General features: G+C 40.4%; 1 long non-coding RNA gene across 1 annotated transcript in view; it reads right to left on the reverse strand.

Moving 5' to 3' along the window:
- Positions 1-422: 422 nt before the first annotated feature.
- The window catches only part of LOC308661011, a 31,784-nt gene continuing 13,539 nt past the window's right edge, over positions 423-18,667 (reverse strand). Inside the window, exons 2-3 of the long non-coding RNA XR_014024863.1 lie at positions 2,305-2,425; positions 423-713 (exon numbers count right to left, since the gene is read on the reverse strand). This is a non-coding gene — a long non-coding RNA (uncharacterized lncRNA). The remainder of the gene's footprint in view (positions 714-2,304; positions 2,426-18,667) is intronic.

Raw genomic sequence — 18,667 nt, forward strand, 5'->3', positions numbered from 1 at the left:
CAGGAAACCATGCTCACCCCATTGCCAGCAATGGAGAAAAAGCTCCATTGATCACGTGATGTCACAAGTTTGACGTGTCTGCTCTAGAGTAAAGGATTTTGTGTGGTATTGTAGTGGAAAAACCCAATGGAATAGACAAGAGACAGCAACAGAAAACAATAATTCTTACTTTAAGATTCAGAGGTTTATTTTTCTAATAATTTGGAACGTAGCAGAATAACATCACTTACATTAACAACCCATTGCAATGAGGACCAAGTGTTATAGCAGAATCCAAAAGGACAGCTTTAGGCCAATGGCAAATCAATCAGGTCCAGTCCCAACCCTTTATACCCTTTCTCATTCTAAGACTGTAGTCGGATGGTCTGCTGACTTTTGCTGACTTCTGCTTTTGCTGACCTTTTTACTGACCTCCTGCTGACTTTCTGCTGAACATAACTTTCCACATATACGTACCTGTGTACACTGGAACCCACATCCGTCAGCTACTTCAGTTCCTTATTTCTTACTGTTCCAGTCCTTATGTTCTAAATATATTTGAAGCAAGCAAGCTTAGCAAAAATCATATTAAATAAAATACGATTGCAAACTGCAAAATTAAGTATAGCACAGACTTTGGTTCAATACTTTGTCCATTCAGTTTACCTGGGCCTAAACCTTGCATAAAAGAACAATAGCCAATATTTTCATTTTCCACAGTCCCCACTTCTTTTCTGTAAGGATAACAAAAACATAAGCAAAAAGATAAGATTATAGGGATTCTGGGGTAAAGGGTCTACAATAGTTCCACAGTATAAAGCAGCTTATAGTGTTAGGGGCCATCCAGACAGAAGAGTAATATTCATCAAAATTGAGTAAATAAAAGAAATAATTTAAAAAATAAACCTTTTAATGCACGTTAGGAAATATAAATCTTCTGGAGATTTTGAAAGAGGCTCATAAGAACTTGCCCCTTTGTTAAAAGCAATAAAAGTCTCTTTCAAAACTCAGACCTCTTCAAACATAAGATTTAGATTATTTAGAACGGTAGTTCTCAAACTTTTTCTCTTTTTACAACCTGCAAATCATGGTTACCTATCAGGGAAGGAAGTAACATTTGTGTGTCCTGAGGTATAGGTAGTCCTCAACTTACAACAGTTAATTTAGTGGCCATTCAAAGTTACAATGGCACTGAAAAAAATGACTTATGACCATTTTTCACAGTTACAACATTTGCAGCATCCCCATGATCAAAATTCAGATGCTTCCATGATCAAAATTCAGATGCTTGGCAACTGACTCATATTTATGACCATTGCTGTGTCCCAGGGTCATGTGATCACTTAATAGCCAGATTCACTTAACAACCGGGTTACTAACTTATCAACTACAGTGATTCACTTAACAATTGAGGCAAAACAGGTCATAAAATGGGGCAAAATTCACTTAACAAAAGTCTCACTTAACAATAGAAATGTTGGGGTCAATTGTGGTCATAAGTCGAGAACTATTTATACGAGGGCAATTTGGAAATAAACCTCTGTTTGGTTATCAATGACAGACACTCGCAGATACAGAACTTTTATTATACACATTAGAACACTACAACATTACATTACTTTTCGACATAATCGCCATTCAAATTGAGGCCCTTGTCATAACACATTACAAGGTTTGAACTTCCTTAGTAGTAGTCGCTCAGCACCAAATCTGGGATATAGGGTGTGTGTGTGTGTGTGTGATCAAAAATATCCCAATGGAATTGCTTCAAAAGTTCTTGGGCGCATATAGCAGTGTGTGGGCGAGCATTATCGTGAACCAACACCACACCAGAAGTCAGCAGGTCCCGATGTTGATTATGGATAGCTCGTCTAAGTTTTTGTAACGTTTCACAGTAGACTTCTCAATTGATGTTCGAACCACACTCCATGAACTTCACTAGCAGTACTCCCTTGGCATCTTCACTTCTGGTGGGATTTTCTGTGGCACCACTTCTGGTGGTGACTACTACTAAGGAATTTCAAACCTTGTAAGACTTTATGACAAGTGCCTCAATTTGAATGGCGATTATGTCGAAAAGTAATGTAATGTTGTAGTTTTCTAATGTGTATAATAAAAGTTCTGTTTCTGCGAGTGTCTCTCATGGATAACTGAACAGAAGTTTATTTCCAAATTGCCCTTGTACTTGGTGGCTATCTATTGATAAATAGGCTCCTAGCTTCATGTATTTCTGCTAAGCCCCAGTTTACTTAGTCTTGTTTTTTGAGTACAGCACAACTGGTTGGTCTTGTCCAATATGCTAAACCATAAACCAAAGTTACATACCATAATTGATGAGTATGCATATTGCTTGAAGCCAAATCGATATTATGGCTTAGTGATGAAGTCCTGGGGTGAACGTAGTCTGGGGTGTCATCACAGATCCAGCTGAATAGATTTTGTTGCTCTAAATAAAAACCAAAGCTAAACTAAACTTTCCTTTTTCCTCTGAGCTAAGTATTGTAGGACAAAATTAGAAATAACCTAACTACTGGGGCTGCCACTGTTCTTTACTGCAGCTAGAAAAGCCATTTCTAGAGCAATTTTCCCACCTTCTTGCCACAATGGAAAACTGTTGGCCAAATGTGACGGCCAAGGCTGGAAAAAAGCCAGTGGACGGACAGGTAGCAAGAGAGAACTGTAGCTGTCAACAGTGGCTGAGGCTTCTACTGCTCCCAAATCGACTGCTCTGGAGGAAAATGACCCACCTTAATGCATGATATTGCTGTGCTTTTCCTGAGAGATGTTTCCTTCTCATCCTTTTGGTGCCTTAAATCTGCATGTAGAAATCTTTCAAGGTGCGGAGTTAGAATGAATCATTAAATGAACGTAGCAGACCACCTCAGATGTATAAGCTGCAACTAGATGTTCTAGATTTTCTTTCCTTAGATTTCTTTTTTTGGGGGGGAGAGGGAAGAGGGGGCTGAGATATTTTTAAAATGATATAAAACCTATTTTAGGAGGCAGGCTACAGTGTTTGCCTGTTTCTTCAGCAAAAGAAAAAGCATACCCAGAAATAACAGAAATACTTGTTGTGTTACCTTGTTGACAGGAAAGAGGGGAAAAAAAGCTGATTGAAAACAGGGCCTTGCTGTGTCCCGAGGAAAAAGAAATATTTTTCTTTATGAGCCCCATTTTTCCCCTCTGTATCTGCTTAGCTTGATATAAATCCTCTTGTTTGCCATTATCAAGTTAGTTAATAAATAAGAGCGCTGTTTACAAAGGCTGAGTGTCTGGAGGGTATAATAACAGGAAAAGTGAGAATCTTAAACCAACTTTCTTGCACTACCAGTTGGCGGTTAACTGAGCTAACACACACAGGGCATGACCCAGAAATAGGAAAGCCAGCTTGAGTGTTTGAATGATAAAAGCATCTTTCTGATAAAGCTTTCAGTATAATCATTCTGCTTGAATGGCTAAATATACAGGGGGAACAGTGAATTTGGAATAGGCTTATTCCACAAATATTCTATCACATTTTCAGCGCCCAGTAAGGTTTTCTGCTGGAAGCTGCAGGGCTTGATTCTTGAGACAATCAACACAAGGATCTTGTGTGCCAAACTATCACAAGATCATCGAGGATCACATGGGCCTTTCCTTCCTTTCAGGGCAAACGATTAGAAAAGAGCGAGCTCACGAGCAGATTGTTGCAGGCTTCTAAGTACAGTAAATTCAAAGGTCTAGAACAAGCTGTGCTGTTTAGAATTGGGGATAACAAGGTCAGATAAACTTTGTGGCCTGCAAACAGTTGTAAGACTCTCCCTTATGAGTTGTTAGTACAAATGGCCCTAATTTCCTTCCTCGTGTGCTCCCACGCGCTTTGCACATCTAACATGATATCTCTGGGTTAAAAGGAATTACGGCTGTCCACCCGTTAAATAATGTGTAGCCGATGACTCATTTGCCTTTCAAATTGTTAATTCAGATTAAATTTTCTTATCGTGAATAAAAACGCCTTGACAAATGCCTTGCTTGTTTTATATTACAGATCGTCCTTGCTTGGTAACCCTCACCGGGAGAGGAATTTGTCTCTAGGTGAAGCAGTTGTTAGGCAAAACATAACAGTCCCTCTCACTTAGCCATGGCAGCTCCAGCAGTCTTAAGCTGTGGTCATTAGGTGAGGACCTCATGCTTCTGCCCTGCCACACTTGTTTTTGTTTCAGCACCCTCCACACACACACTCTCCTATCTACCCTGACATCGCTGCCTTTGCACTCCACCACCGCCATTTACTCCTGCTGCCCCCTGCCACCCCTAGCTGACCTTTGCCATCTTTTTTCCTTCCGCTGCTGACCAGGCATGCCTGGCTGAGGTAGTTGTTGACCTTTTGTAAGGTCTCCCTAACACCATGCGAGCCCTGATGGAGGCTGTGTAAGCCCTTGCACCATTGCAGGAAGTGCCAGCAGTTCAGTTGCCTTGGTCAGGCATGCCTCATCAACAGGAGAAAAAAGCTCCACCCTGGAGGCTGAAACAGTACTACAAAAACCATGTTTCCAGTATTACAAAGTCTGTCTTGTGGCCCTCAGTCGTGGGGAGCAAGGTGCAGGGTGGCCAAAAGAACAGAGATGGGGGAGAAATAGATGGGGGGGAGTTGAAGCACATGCTATGGTCGTAAATGCAGGTCGGCTGCCAAGTACTTGATTTATGATCACATGATTGCAGGAATGCTGCAATGGCCATAACTTCAAGGGCTGGTTGTAACTACCACTAGTTCAGCGATGCTGCAACTTTGAATGGCATAACAACAACAACAACAACAACAACAACAACAACAACAACAACAACAATAATAATAATAATAATAATAATAATAATAATAATAATAATAATAATAATAATAATAAGTTGGAAGGGACCTTGGAGGTCATCTAGTCCAACCCCCTGCTCAGGCAGGAAACCTTATACCATTTCAGGCAAATGGCTGTCCAGTCTCTTCTTAAAAACTTCTAGTGTTGGAGCATTCACAACTTCTGGAGGCAGGTTGTTCCACTGGTTAATTGTTCTAACTGTCAGGAAGTTTCTCCTTAGTTCTAGGTTGCTTCTCTCCTTGACTAGTTTCCATCCATTGCTTCTTGTTCTGCTTTCAGGTGCTTTGGAGAATAGCTTGGCTCCCTCTTCTTTGTGGCAGCCCCTGAGATATTGGAACACTGCTATCGTGTCCCCCCTCGTCCTTCTCTTCGTTAAACTACACATACCCAATTCCAGCAACCGTTCCCTATATGTTTTAGCCTCCAGCCCCCTAATCATCTTTGTTGCTCTTCTCTGTACCCTTTCTAGAGTGTCAACATCTTTTTTGGATGGTTGCTAAATGAGGGTATACTCAAGACATGCTTTAGCACTGCTTCTTTTCCTTCCTTCCTTCCTTCCTTCCTTCCTTCCTTCCTTCCTTCCTTCCTTCCTTCCTTCCTTCCTTCCTTCCTTCCTTCCTTCCTTCCTTCCTTCCTCTGAATTAGTCAGATATCATGTCAATGGGCCAATCAGTTAGAACTTTAGTTGATTCATTTATTAGTCAATAAATATATTATTAAGAAGCAATGATCAATTACAATCACTGAAGAGTAAAATCTGTCTTTTTTTCCCCACAAGCCAAAGTTTTTAAAATAAGGGAAGGGGACAGATATTCTTCAACTTACACTTTAGAGAATTTATCATAATTCATGCTTTAACTGAACTCTATGGAAGACTATAAAAATGCCCAATTGTTAAGGCTTACACAAACTGTGAAGAACACAGTGGTCAGTTTGAAGGATCTTGTCTTGTCTTCCTCAGTCCATGAGCTAGTTCTGGTGTTTCGTTCTTGGCCAATTTGAATTTTCACTAAAAAAAATTCTTCTGCAAAGCCGAATAATGAATCACCAAGGGATTAGCAGTTACTCCCAGCTATGCAAATTGTTGTCTGCACACAGCTATGTGAAATGTCACACAATTAAAAGGGAGAAAGGATAGGCTGTGCTATTTTTCAGTTATTACAGAATCAACCCAACTTCCTGTTAGATTACAATCAAATAGGGATCCAGAAAATATCTTTCTTCCCTTGTAAACTGGAAATTGAATACCTGTACCTCTTTATGGAACCTGAAATTTGGAGCCAAAAGATAATGTTGTCCGTGATAACTGCCTTGGCTTTTAAATACTTGTGTGATTATGGTGTGTTAAACCACATGTTATAACTTTTCCTGCTGACAGTATCTTTGGAGTTGCAGAACCAGTTTTGTAACATTTCCCCAGTTTTTCATCTTTGACATGTGGCAAAGGAATAATTCATTTGCAAGCAGAAATTGGTGGCGATCGTTGTGAAGCTGTGAATGATCCACGTATGCATGTTTTCATGTATAACTTGCAACCCTAACTTGCACTCATTATTTGAATAGCTGCGTAAATGGTCATACATTACTCAACCCAAGGATCCTACAGACAGTGCTGTGTACAACTTCCTCCTTCTGCAAGTTTGACACTCTGAATTAATATGTGACATCTGATGGAGGCAACAAGGCAAAAATTGTATTCATTAATCCATGTCCTCAAAATAGCAGTTATGTGAACAAAAAAGCATTGACACAGCAACCAGGGCCTAAAATGCAGATTCTAATCTGAGAAATAAACTGAGGTCTGAATGTCTAGAATTGGGCTGGGGGAAAACTTTCTAAACTTTAACTGCAATCCTATGAATTTAAGAGACTAGACAGCCACGTTGGAAATGGCATCTCCTGCTTGACCGGGGGGGGGGGGAGGGTTGGACTAGAAGACTTCCAAGATCCCTTCTAACTCTGTTATTCTGTTATTTAAGTTGTTGTTGTTAGCTGCGAAGTCGTGTCCGACCCATCGCGACCCTATGGACAACATTCCTCCAGGCCTTCCTGTCCTCTACCATCTTCTGGAGTCCATTTAAGCTCACGCCTACTGCTTCAGTGACTCCATCCAGCCACCTCATTCTCTGTCGTCCCCTTCTTCTATTGCCCTCAATCTTTCCCAGCATTAGGCTCTTCTCCAGTGAGTCCTTCCTTCTCATTAGGTGGCCAAAGTATTTGAGTTTTAGCTTCAGGATCTGGCCTTCTAAAGAGCAGTCAGGATTGATCTCCTCTAGGACTGACCGGTTTGATCGCCTTGCAGTCCAAGGGACTCGCAGGAGTCTTCTCCAGCACCATAGTTCAAAGGCTTTATTTAAATATATTAACCCAAACTCACTGGAGCTTATTTCCCTGACAGCACAAAGAGGCTAAAATTCCTGTTGATGTTGATGATGTTTAAGAAGACTTTGAAAACCTGCTGATTTCCCAGGCTTAGATTGGCCTTAATAGGATGTTAATATGCTGGATGAAAGTTGGATAAATGAAGGAGAGAGGGCTGTTCAATTTTGACATAGATGGTCTCTTTGACCCCCTCTTTCAAACCAGTGGTCCTCTCTCTCCAAAATGTGGACTTTGCTATCTTCAAAAGAGCGGCCTTTGTCTTTTAAATGCAGATGGACTGCTGAATCTTGTCCTGATGCGTTTATTTTTCTATGTTGTGCCATGTGTTTATGAAGTGGTTGTTTTGTTTCCCCAATGTACAGATCTGCACATGGCTCACTGCATTGTACTGCATATGCCACGTTGCTCAGTTTGTGTCTGGGTGTTTTTGTTCTGTACCAGCCTGCTACCGGCCCTGCAGAAAAGTCAGGGACAACCCCTTTACAAGAAGGCAAGAGGCTGGAACTAAGCCTGCCAAATTTATTAACATAAAACAGAGCAAACAGAGCAAAGAGAGCAAACACGAACCATGAAACAGGAGCTATTCAAATGGTTGCCTTCAGCAAACCAGCCCTCCCACGCATTCCCCTTTTAAACAGTTCAGGGCGTGGCTTCTCTTTGCCTCCTTCCGAGGTGCCCCATTGCCTTCCTCTGTTTACTCCTGATTGACTGCCTCCTGCGTCGGGCGTCCTTGAACAGGGCCAGCTGTGGGTCATCTTCATCCACGCTGTCAGGCTCACACAGCTGGGTCTGCGTCATGACCAGGTGGGAGGGGCCTGGCTGAGGGCTCTCATCAGCAAGCTCTCCAACCCCCTCAGCAAGCTCTTCAACACCCCCCTCCTCCTCTGAGTCGTCCGACCCAAATGCCGAACCCACAGGCTGACCCTGAATCACAACAGTTTTATCCTTGGGGTGGACAAGCTTCTGCCTTAGTGTATTTTTGGGTTTGAAGTGTACACATATGTTGTGTTGGCTGAAGATCCCCCTGAGCTTTGCAGATAATCCTGCAATGTACGGAATGACAACATTGCTTTGTTTATTGTTCTCTTCATTCTCTTCCAGCTTGTGGCTCTTAAATGGGGATTTGATCTTGTGTCCCCAGTTGTCAACCACACAGGTAGGCCAGACAATTCTACTTTACTGTGAGGGTACATTAACAGAATTTTGCATGTCTGAGCATACAAATCTCCCACCTTCTCTTTTTTACTTTCTGATATCTTGGGGAAGATCTTTCTCTGTCCATTACTCAGTTGTGGGGGTCTCCCCCTTTTGTTTTCATTGTTCCATAGGCAGAACCTCTTCTCCCAACCTGTTCTTACAAGTGTGCTTACTTCTTTTCTTCCATGCTGTCCACAGAGAGATTGCTAGACTAAAGTCAGGAAACTCTTAAAAGTGTTAAGATACCTATTGACAGAGAACAGGTGCAGACTTGAATCACTTGCGTGCTTTGCAGAAATGGCCTGAGATTCAGAAAGAGTGTTTCCTACGCTGTGTCTTGCACATTGCATTGCAAAGTAAAGGAAAGTAAGGAATTAGCCATTTTTTGTGCTCCGCTGGAAGGGCACATTTCGTGGCAGGCTTGGATGAATGTTGGTAATGCTTAACACATTTTTTCCCTTATGGTGATTTGCTAAACAGTGTTCTTATTCATGTTATGTGCAGAGAGCTTTGCAATGTATATTGAGACGAAATGTGCTGTTCTTGGGAGACAAAACTCATTAATTATGCTCTTTTTTCAATCAATTCTCACAGAGTCTTATAATACATTGTGATGGGGGAAAAGATTTCATTTTTTTTCACTTCCCTGCTTTGAAGAATTCCATGCAGTCCTAGAGCAGCCAAAAGTAGTAGTAGTAGTAGTAGTAGTAGTAGTAGTAGTAGCAGCAGTAGTAGTAGTAGTAATAAAAAATTGGAAGGGACCTTGGAGGTCATCTAGTCCAACCTCCTGCTCAGGCAGGAAACCCTATACCATTTCGGACAAATGGCTGTCCAGTCTCTTCTTAAAAACTTCCAGTATTGGAGCATTCACAGCTTCTGGAGGCAGGTTATTCCACTGATTAGTTGTTCCAACTGTCAGGAAATTTCTCCTTAGTTCTAGGTTGCTTCTCTCCTTGATTAGTTTCCATCCATTGCTTCTTGTCCTGCCTACAGGTGCTTTGGAGAATAGCTTGACTCCCTCTTCTTTGTGGGAGCCCCTGAGATATTGGAACACTGCTATCATGTAACCCCTCACCCTTCTCTTCATTAAACTAGACATACCCAATTCCAGCAACCGTTCCTTATATGTTTTAGCTTCCAGTCCTCTAATCATCTTTGTTGCTCTTCTCTGTACTCTTTCTAGAGTCTCGACATCTTTTTTACATCATGGTGACCAAAACTGGATGCAGTATTCCAGGTGTGGCCTTACCAAAGCATTGTAGAGTGGTATTAGTACTTCACGTGATCTTGATTCTCTCCCTCTGTTAATGCAGCCTAGCACTGTGTTGGCTTTTTTGGCAGCTGCAGCACATTGCTGGCTCATATTTAAGTGATTGTCCACTAGGACTCCAAGATCCCTCTCACAGTTACTACTATTGAGCAAGGTACCCCCTATACCCATGGTGACGAACCTATGGCACGCATGCCACAGAAGGCACGCAGAGCCCTCTTTGTGGGCACGTGCACCGTCACCCCAGTCCTAGGCCTTCAGCTGGGTTTTATAAAACCTTTTCACTTTTGGCCTCCACCACCGTGTGCAAAAAGAAAAAAAGGTTCAATCAATCAATTTCAACTTCTCACGGGAAAAAAAGATCTCGCAAAGTTGGAATTGATTGATTGAACTTTTTAGTCCCACCCAGTCTGCCGTTACCACTGCAGCCAGGCCCACCCAATTGGCCACACCCACTCAATGGGCCATGCCCACCCAGCACCCAACGATACATAAGTGGGTTTTGGGTTTCAGTTTGGTCTCTAAAAGATTTGCCATCACTGCCCTATACTATACCTGTACATTTGGTTTTTCTTGCCTAAATGTAGAACCTTACTTTTTTCACATAGATATGTTAAGAAACTGGGCTGTGCTGATGTCCGTGATAATATCCTTTGACAGTTGTAAATAACTTTTCAGAAGGATGCCTTCAGTAACTCAGGACACAAGACATGTTTTGCATGCCAAGGATCTCAAGTTAAACTCATGACTTTTCCAGTTAATAGGATCAGAGATTATGTGGTGGGGACATAGTATAAATCATCTGAATGGACATCAGAATTTTCTTGGAAATTTTGAATTTAATGCCCTTCAGTGACCTGGTTCAACACTATGCAAATGAAGTATATATACACATTATGGCTGGTTTGGGGTAATTTTGTATTTTTTTTTATTTCCTTGAAATTGTTTTAAAACACACAGTAGCAAATAAACTTATGCATGTTGAGGAAAGGAAAGGATGGGAGAGGAGAGGGGAGGGGAGGGAAGGGAAGGAAAGGAAACAGAAGCAAAAGGAAATGGAAGGAGAGGGCAGAGGGAGGGGGAGAGGAGTGGGAAGGGGAGGGATAGGGTTAGGGTTAGGGTCAGCAGAAAGGATTGCTAGGTGTGCCGACGAAGCTACTAAGCAAAATATAAAACCAGCGAGACATTTCAGCTTCAATCAATACCTTTAAATGACTGTTAAGACTGATACGTTGATGAAGAAAATCAAAAATATTATTTGAGTGTGCTACATTACTGTATGATGATGATGGTTGGTCACAGTTGTTTAATGGAACTATTTTTAAAAGGTGGTCTAATGGATGTTTAAAAATGGAGATTCTAAAGAGCACCTTAATTAAACCTTAATTACCACCCATTCCATCGGAATCCTTGAAGGAAATCCATCTTGATAATAACAACTCAAAATTAGAGATTAAGAACTCCACTGCTTAGGTAAGTTAAATGCTGACTCTCATACCCAGGTGTAGAATTCATAAGTTCTATGGTGCAATTATATATTTATTATATTTCACAGGTTACCTTTAATCTTGTTGTGCTCATAATCAATACCCAAAATTCTTAATATTCATTATTTCTTGTTATTGTAATGTTATGTGGAAAAGACCTTGGGAGATTAGGAGATGCTGCCAAAGGAATGCTCAAGTAGGAAGCCCGGTAGCCCACAACTCGATGGCAGGCAGGTTAAGAGCATCAGAAGAGTCACTCATTAGTTACTTAGGTTGTAAACAAGGGGAGGAGTATACTTTCAGATTTACAAAATTCTGTCAGTGTAGCTTTACAATAAACTAGAATCAGCTTATCTAGTTGTGATTCCTATCTGGTTTACCCTGCAAGGCTGACAGATTTATAATGAATATGGGCCACTACAGTGAATATGTGGCTATGGAGTGGCTGAGGATCAGAAATGACTGAATAGCGGATGAAGCCAACACATACAGGCTATAATGTATACTAATTAATATATCATTTAATTATAGGTTGTAATATACCGTATTTTCCAGCGTATAAGACGAATGGGCATATAAGACGACCCCCTACATTTCCTGTTAAATTATAGGGTTTGGGCTATACTCGCCGTATAAGACTACCCCTCTTCCAACACACACCAAATAAAAATTAAAAAACATCAGATTTGATTTTAATATGGTAATTTTAATTCAAATGCTTATGACATGTAGGTACTTAGTAGGAAAACTGTCTCTTATAAACATAAGGCTGTTTGTCATCAAACATGAAAAAATAAAACAGTGCAAGTGGATTAAACTTTTCCTAATTCACTCTAAAGCTTTCCCTGCACAGACCAAATGGGAGATCCGCTCCAGGTTTTCCAGCCATCCCGCCCAGTTCCTGAGTCAAATGTGTCCTTAGAGCTAAGCAGCTGCTCTGACTGCTGCATTCCCCACCTGCCTTTCAAGTTGGGATAGACTGCAGCTGCTCTTCAACTTTAGAAGGAAAGACGCCCAGACCCCAGCCTGTAAAAAATCACAAACTGCAGCTTCTTCTCCAATTGGTCCCACTTTCCCTGCACAGACCAAATGGGAGATCCGCTCCAGGTTTTCCAGCCAGCCCTGTCCCTAAAGTTTCAGCACCCGGCGTATAAGACGACCCCTGACTTTTGAGAAGATTTTCGTGGGTTAAAAAGTCGTCTTATACGCCAGAAAATACGGTATTGATATACTGTAGTATGTTCAGTAAATAGGATTACTATTACTGTGTAAATACGTTTTCTGTAGGTTATTGCCAATTAATTGGCTCAATGAACTTGTACATGCCAAAATTTCATTGTAGGTGTTCATTATTAGAGGACAAAAAAAAGTGTGCTGGAAAAGTTTGTTGCAATTAACCAAAGCTGCTTATTAATAACAGAAGAAAACATTGTCTTTAATAGACCTATTTTGCATCCACACAATGAGCACTACAAATATTTTTCTCTTTACTATCAATTAGTATTTGCTTCCATCCATTACAGATTGCTGCTAACGCTGTAAATTTTTGAAGCTGATTAATCCTTTGAGTCAACTGATTAAACATCTTGTGGCATTAAATATATACTTTTCCTATAAGAAAGTACTATATGAGGCTACAAAACACTCCATCAGAAAATAGAAAATAATATCAGAAATATTGTCTAGAATGAATAAAGAAGTTTTGAATCTTTGCTGGAAATGTGATCAACCTGAAGGGACATTTTATCATGCTAGATACATTAATTCAGAAGACTTTGATGATTAAAGTACAACTGAAACCATTTTTTTTCCTTTTGGGACTAATCGACAAGCAATTAGATAAAAATTGGAGCTTTGTTTTTGTAAACGAAAATTGCATGAAAATTATTAGATGCTCAAAAGTAGAAAAGTTTCTACAATGGAAGAACAGTTCCACTTCCTACAGTGGAAGAACAGTTGGTGGAGATAAAGGAACTTGCAGAACTGGCTAAATTAACCAGTTTGATTGAGAGAAAAAAAACAAAACAGTATCTGTATTTATGGTTTACTGGAATCTCCTTATGGACTTTTTGCATGCAAAATGCACTTATGATTTGTGCTTTTGTTGACTAGAACAGATGGATAAAATAAAAATGTCAGCTTTTTTTGTAATCATAGAGTAAGAGACAATTTTGTAATTGTACTTACATTGGCTGCAAAGGAAATTGAAAACTAATTATTTTCTTTTTCTTTTTTACCTTTTCTTTGACCACTTTGCTTTTATTCTTAACTTTTCATTCTTTATTGTTTTTGCTCTTAGTTTCTGTCATTTTTTACGTACTTTGTAAAACTTTAATAAAAACGTAAAAAAAAAAGAAAGGAAGTGTTTGCTAAAGCACAGTACATGGTAAGCTATATATATATATATAAATATTTAGGATTTTCTGGTTGATTTCATAACTGATTTCTTATCCCCCTCCCCACCCCCAACATCTTCTTAGACATTTTCTGCTGTGTCAAGCCATCATTTTCCTCCTATCGATCTTTTCTTCTCCACTCCTTGATATTTTTAAATTTGAGAATGCTAAAGCAGCCACCTGCTGAATTTGTGGAGAGACCATGCTCTTTTTCCATATTTTTTTGTGAAAGACTGCAATCAATTACGTAATTACTACTGCAATGCTCTTTACATGGGGCTTCCCTTGAAGACCACTCGGAGGCTCCAACTGGTACAGAATGTGGCCGTGAGAGTTGTCTTGGGAGTTTCCCGGTACTCCCATGTTACACCTTTGCTCCGCGAGCTACATTGGTTACCAGTTGTCTTCCGGGTGAGGTTCAAGGTTTTGGTTATGATCTTTAAGTCCTTACATGGCATGGGTCTGGGGTACCTCGAGGACCACCTGCTGCCGGCGTCAACTCCCCTCCGCCCTGTGCGTGCCCACAGAGAGGGCCTCCTCAGGGTGCCTCCGGTCAGGGAATGTCGACTGGTGGCCCCCAGGGGGAGGGCCTTCTCTGTGGGTGCTCCGGCGCTATGGAACCAACTGCCGGTTGAGCTCCGGATGGCACCGGACCTTCGCTCCTTCCGGCGCGGTCTGAAGACCCACTTATTTGAATTATCTGGTCTGGCCTGATGGGGAATGTTAGGGTTTTTTAATGGGTCTTTTATTGCTATTGTAATTTTTAATTGGGCATTTGTTTAATTCCTTTTTAATTTTTGTATTGTTATTTATATATGCCCTGTTAACTACCCTGAGTCCTCCGGGAGAAGGGCGGTATACAAATTTAATAAAAGTAAGTAAGTAAAAGTAATTATTATTTTAGAAATTACAGGTCTCCTTTGAACATCTAGACTCACCAAAAGCTCAATTTTTGCCTCCTTGTCTAGGAATTTCTACTGTATATGATCTATTTTTAGCATTTCCATGTAGGTTAAGTTAAAAAAAAAGATGATAGATAGAACTGTGCTTGTGGACTTGGTTCTTAATAATACTGAAATCAAGTAATGCTCAAAAGAAACCATAACTTCTTTGTTCACGGTTGAGGACCCTTTTTTTTTTCTTTTTCCTTGGTTGCATGTTCTGCCCAGGCATTCCAATTAAGCTGCATTCTTATTTTTGCGCTTCAAGTGGCCCTATGTATTAAAAAGCAAAAAATAAAGATCCACATGTTCAGCTACTTCTTTATACATTTGGTTTCGCTTGCTGAAAAGACATAGAAATATTCCAGACAGTTGGTAAAGCTCTCCAGCGGAGATGAAGTAGTGAATGACTGGTGTGTACTTACTAAAGATAGCTGTCATTCTCTTAATGGCTGAAGTGAACTAATTCTGTTGAAAAGTTGACATGAAGTAAACGTCTGTCCTGCTTTGGTTCTAATGGCTTATTCATATATACAAATCGTTGCTTGATGTTACAGTGACAAATATGCATGTGTGACTTCCAACCTTCCGAGGTCAGTAAAATGAGGTCCCAGATAATTGGGGCAATATGCTGAATCTGTAAACCTCTTAGAGAGGGCTGTAAAGCACATGAAGCAGTATATAAGTCTAAGTGGTATTGCTATAAAGTGTGGGGAAAAGTCACTGGGTCTTCGTGATTCATTCAGTTGCACATTCTGAGCTTTCCAGCTTTTAGAGAACTATATTTATTTATAATCTCTTCCCTATCCCTTTTTTTTTAGAATTCAAAAATCAGTCTTATGATATCAGTTAGAAGCTGCAGGTCGGCAGGACAAAGGGAAGCTCATGGCAGAGGTGGCTTATAAAGTTAGTAAAATGAAATAATATATAATAATAAGATGAGTATGCCCAAGTAGGTAATAAATAATATATAATAAGGTGTGTATGACCAGAGTAGAAAATTAAATGTATAATAATAAGAATGGCCAGCATAGGCTAATCCATATTTTTCTTAAACCCCTTTCCCACTTTTTCCCCCTGATAGGTTTCCCTTATTCCCCTTCCCTCCCACTTTCTTGGGAGAGTTAAATCAATTTAATTCTGACTGAATTACTGAAAGCTGGCAGCAGCATCTACGTTTCAGTCACAATAGCTCAGATAATTCTAACTTCATCCTTTGTGTGGATCAAAATAACTGAAAATCGTTCATCATGTTGAAGGCCTACAAGTTGAATAAATAACATGTTTCCCACAAGACCTTGTGCAAGATTGCAGTTCCTCCAATGTGGTGAGTACAATATGAAATTTCTAAACCTGCATGGAAAAGGAAATGCGAATTCATGTATCTTCCCATTTCAAAGGAAAAATAACAATAGGCTAGCTTAGCCTCTTCCCCATTTTGGTTAGCTCTAGATGTGCAATGTAACTGCAACTGTGAATTCTCAGGTAGAATTGTGGAAGTTGTGGTTGAAATTATATGAAGGAAAAAGCTGGAATGGAAGGCATATAAATGTTAACTTTCAAGGCAGTCTGGAAGACCAATCTTGTCTTGAACAACTCACAAATTAATGTTGAGAGTTTAGTTATTCTGAGAATTTTGCATTACTATGAATCAATTCAGAATCGATTATTGTGTCCAGCTCAATTTGTGGGATATGATCTATACTTCAATAAAACAATTGTTAAGAGATAGAAAAGGTGACTGCAGGAAACCATAGAGGCAAAGAGGAGAAGAAATAATTTCAGCTGGAAATGAGTTCCCTTTTCTAATTCATTGTCGTAGCCATCCATACAATGGAGGATAAACATTTCTTATCATTGGGGTGTCACTATCTTTACCAGAGTGAATTATGAAAGAGAAAGGATGAAGAATCAGTCTGTCTGTCTGTCTGTCTATCTCCATTTTAAAGACATAAATGTGCTCCAAGCGATCTTTAGTCTTTCTTTTGTTCCATTCATCTGAATAAAAAGATTCTAAAACTGATTTTTCACATAGAAAATGGTGACGGTGACATTTTGCACAGATCTCCTAAAAGATAAAATTAAAGTTCATCTCCTCTGTTGACTGGAAATTAATAATGGTACAACTGGGTTAGACAGATCAAGAATTTCTAAACAGAAGGCAAAGCAAAAAAACAACAACTCAATGATTTAACGATAATAGCTAGTATTCTGAAGCTCTAGGTTTTTAAAAGACCAGTACAGAAGATCTTTTCAACTTTATCTCCATAAATGACCCCACCCAACTGAATCTTGTCTGGGTTGAGATGCTGAGCAGGATCAGATCCAGCTATTATTTAAAGTAGGTAATCCCTTCTCAGTAAACTAGACTGAGAAGTCCAAAAACATTCCAGAAGAAAGGAATGTGAAATCACTTCTGTAATGCCTACCGAGAAAATTTCCTGGGTTTGTGTATTTGTTGTTGTTGTTGTTAGTTGCGAAGTCGTGTCCGACCCATCGCGACCCTATGGACAACGTTCCTCCAGGCCTTCCTGTCCTCTACCATCTTCTGGAGTCCATTTAAGCTCACACCTACTGCTTCAGTGACTCCATCCAGCCACCTCATTCTCTGTCGTCCCCTTCTTCTCTTACCCTCAACCTTTCCCAGCATTAGGCTCTTCTCCAGTGAGTCCTTCCTTCTCATTAGGTGGCCAAAGTATTTGAGTTTTAGCTTCAGGATCTGGCCTTCTAAAGAACAGTCAGGGTTGATCTCCTCTAGGACTGCCCGGTTTGATCGCCTTGCAGTCCAAGGGACTCGCAGGAGTCTTCTCCAGCACCATAGTTCAAAGGCCTCAATTCTTTGGCGCTCAGCCTTTTTTATGGTCCAGCTTTCACTGCCATACATTGCAACTGGGAAGACCATAGCCTTGACTATACGCACTTTTGTTGGCAGGGTGATGTCTCTGCTTTTTAGTGTGCTGTCTAGATTTGACATGGCTTTCCTCCCGAGGAGCAAGCGTCTTTGTGTATACAGTCTTCAAAAATGAAGTTCAGCTTAGGGGAGATTTTTGCCTAGACAGTAATTGGTTCACAATGAAACAATACTTCTCTGAAATGCTTTTCCAGCTTGCTGTAGTCAGAGAGGGGGGGGGAGGAAATAAAGAAATACATCCTGTTGCAAGGTTTATCACTATTTCAGAATAGCTTTCTGTTTCTTCTTTCACAATCCTGCTAGCTTAGCAAATTGTCTAAGAAACAACAAAAGGAGGTATGATCCTACCTTTCTGTCTATTTTATGATCCAGATCCTGGGCTAAATGGATCCTTGATCTAAGCCACCAGGATTTGTTTTGTCTCCAAGAGACATAGAGTCTTCCCCACCCCACAAATGAATCCTGTTTGAGCATCATGTGGAATTGGAAATTCCCCTAGGGTGGGATTTCCTGAGTTTGAGTCTTTTTAACCTACTCCACCAACCAGAGCAATTGGCCCCCAGCCTCAGAAATAAGCTAACTTCCACACCTTAAAGAAGTTCCTCAGCTCTTATGGTTTGCCAATGCGGGTAGCATGGTAGGGACAGACTCATAGGAGTGCTAGGCTACAAACTGTCTTGCAAAGAAGAGGAGTCTTTGAGAGAGGGCTTTTGCTGCCAAGATGCAAAAGAGAGAAGAGCTAAAATTATAAACCAGGGGTCTTCAAACTTGGCCCTTTTATGACTTGTGGATTTCAACTCCCAGAGTTCCTCAGCCAGGCATGCTGGCTGAGGAATTCTGGGAGTTGAAGTCCGCAAGTCATAAAAGGGCCAAGTTTGAAGACCCCTGTTATAAACCTTGAGAACCTTCCCCTGTTTAATGGGAAAGCATCTAACTGTCACAGACTATTCTCCAAAACACCTGAGAGCAAGATATAACAACTAGACGCTTATCAATGAGAGATCCAACCTAGAACTAAGGAGAAATTTCCTGACAGAACAATTAATCAGTGGAACAGCTTGCTTCCAGAAGTTGTGGGTGCTCCATCACTGGAGGTTTTCAAGAGACCGGACAACCATTTATCTGAAATGGTATAGGGCAGGTGGTTGGACTAAAAGACTTCTAAGATCCCTTCCAAACCTATTATACTATATTCTGTATCCTGTAAACAAAACAGAATAAAATGGTGTGGCTATGTAAAAAGAAGACATAGGTAAG

Source organism: Vipera berus, assembly GCF_964194415.1.
Source record: "Vipera berus genome assembly, chromosome: 2".
NCBI classification, from domain to species: Eukaryota; Metazoa; Chordata; class Lepidosauria; order Squamata; family Viperidae; genus Vipera; species Vipera berus.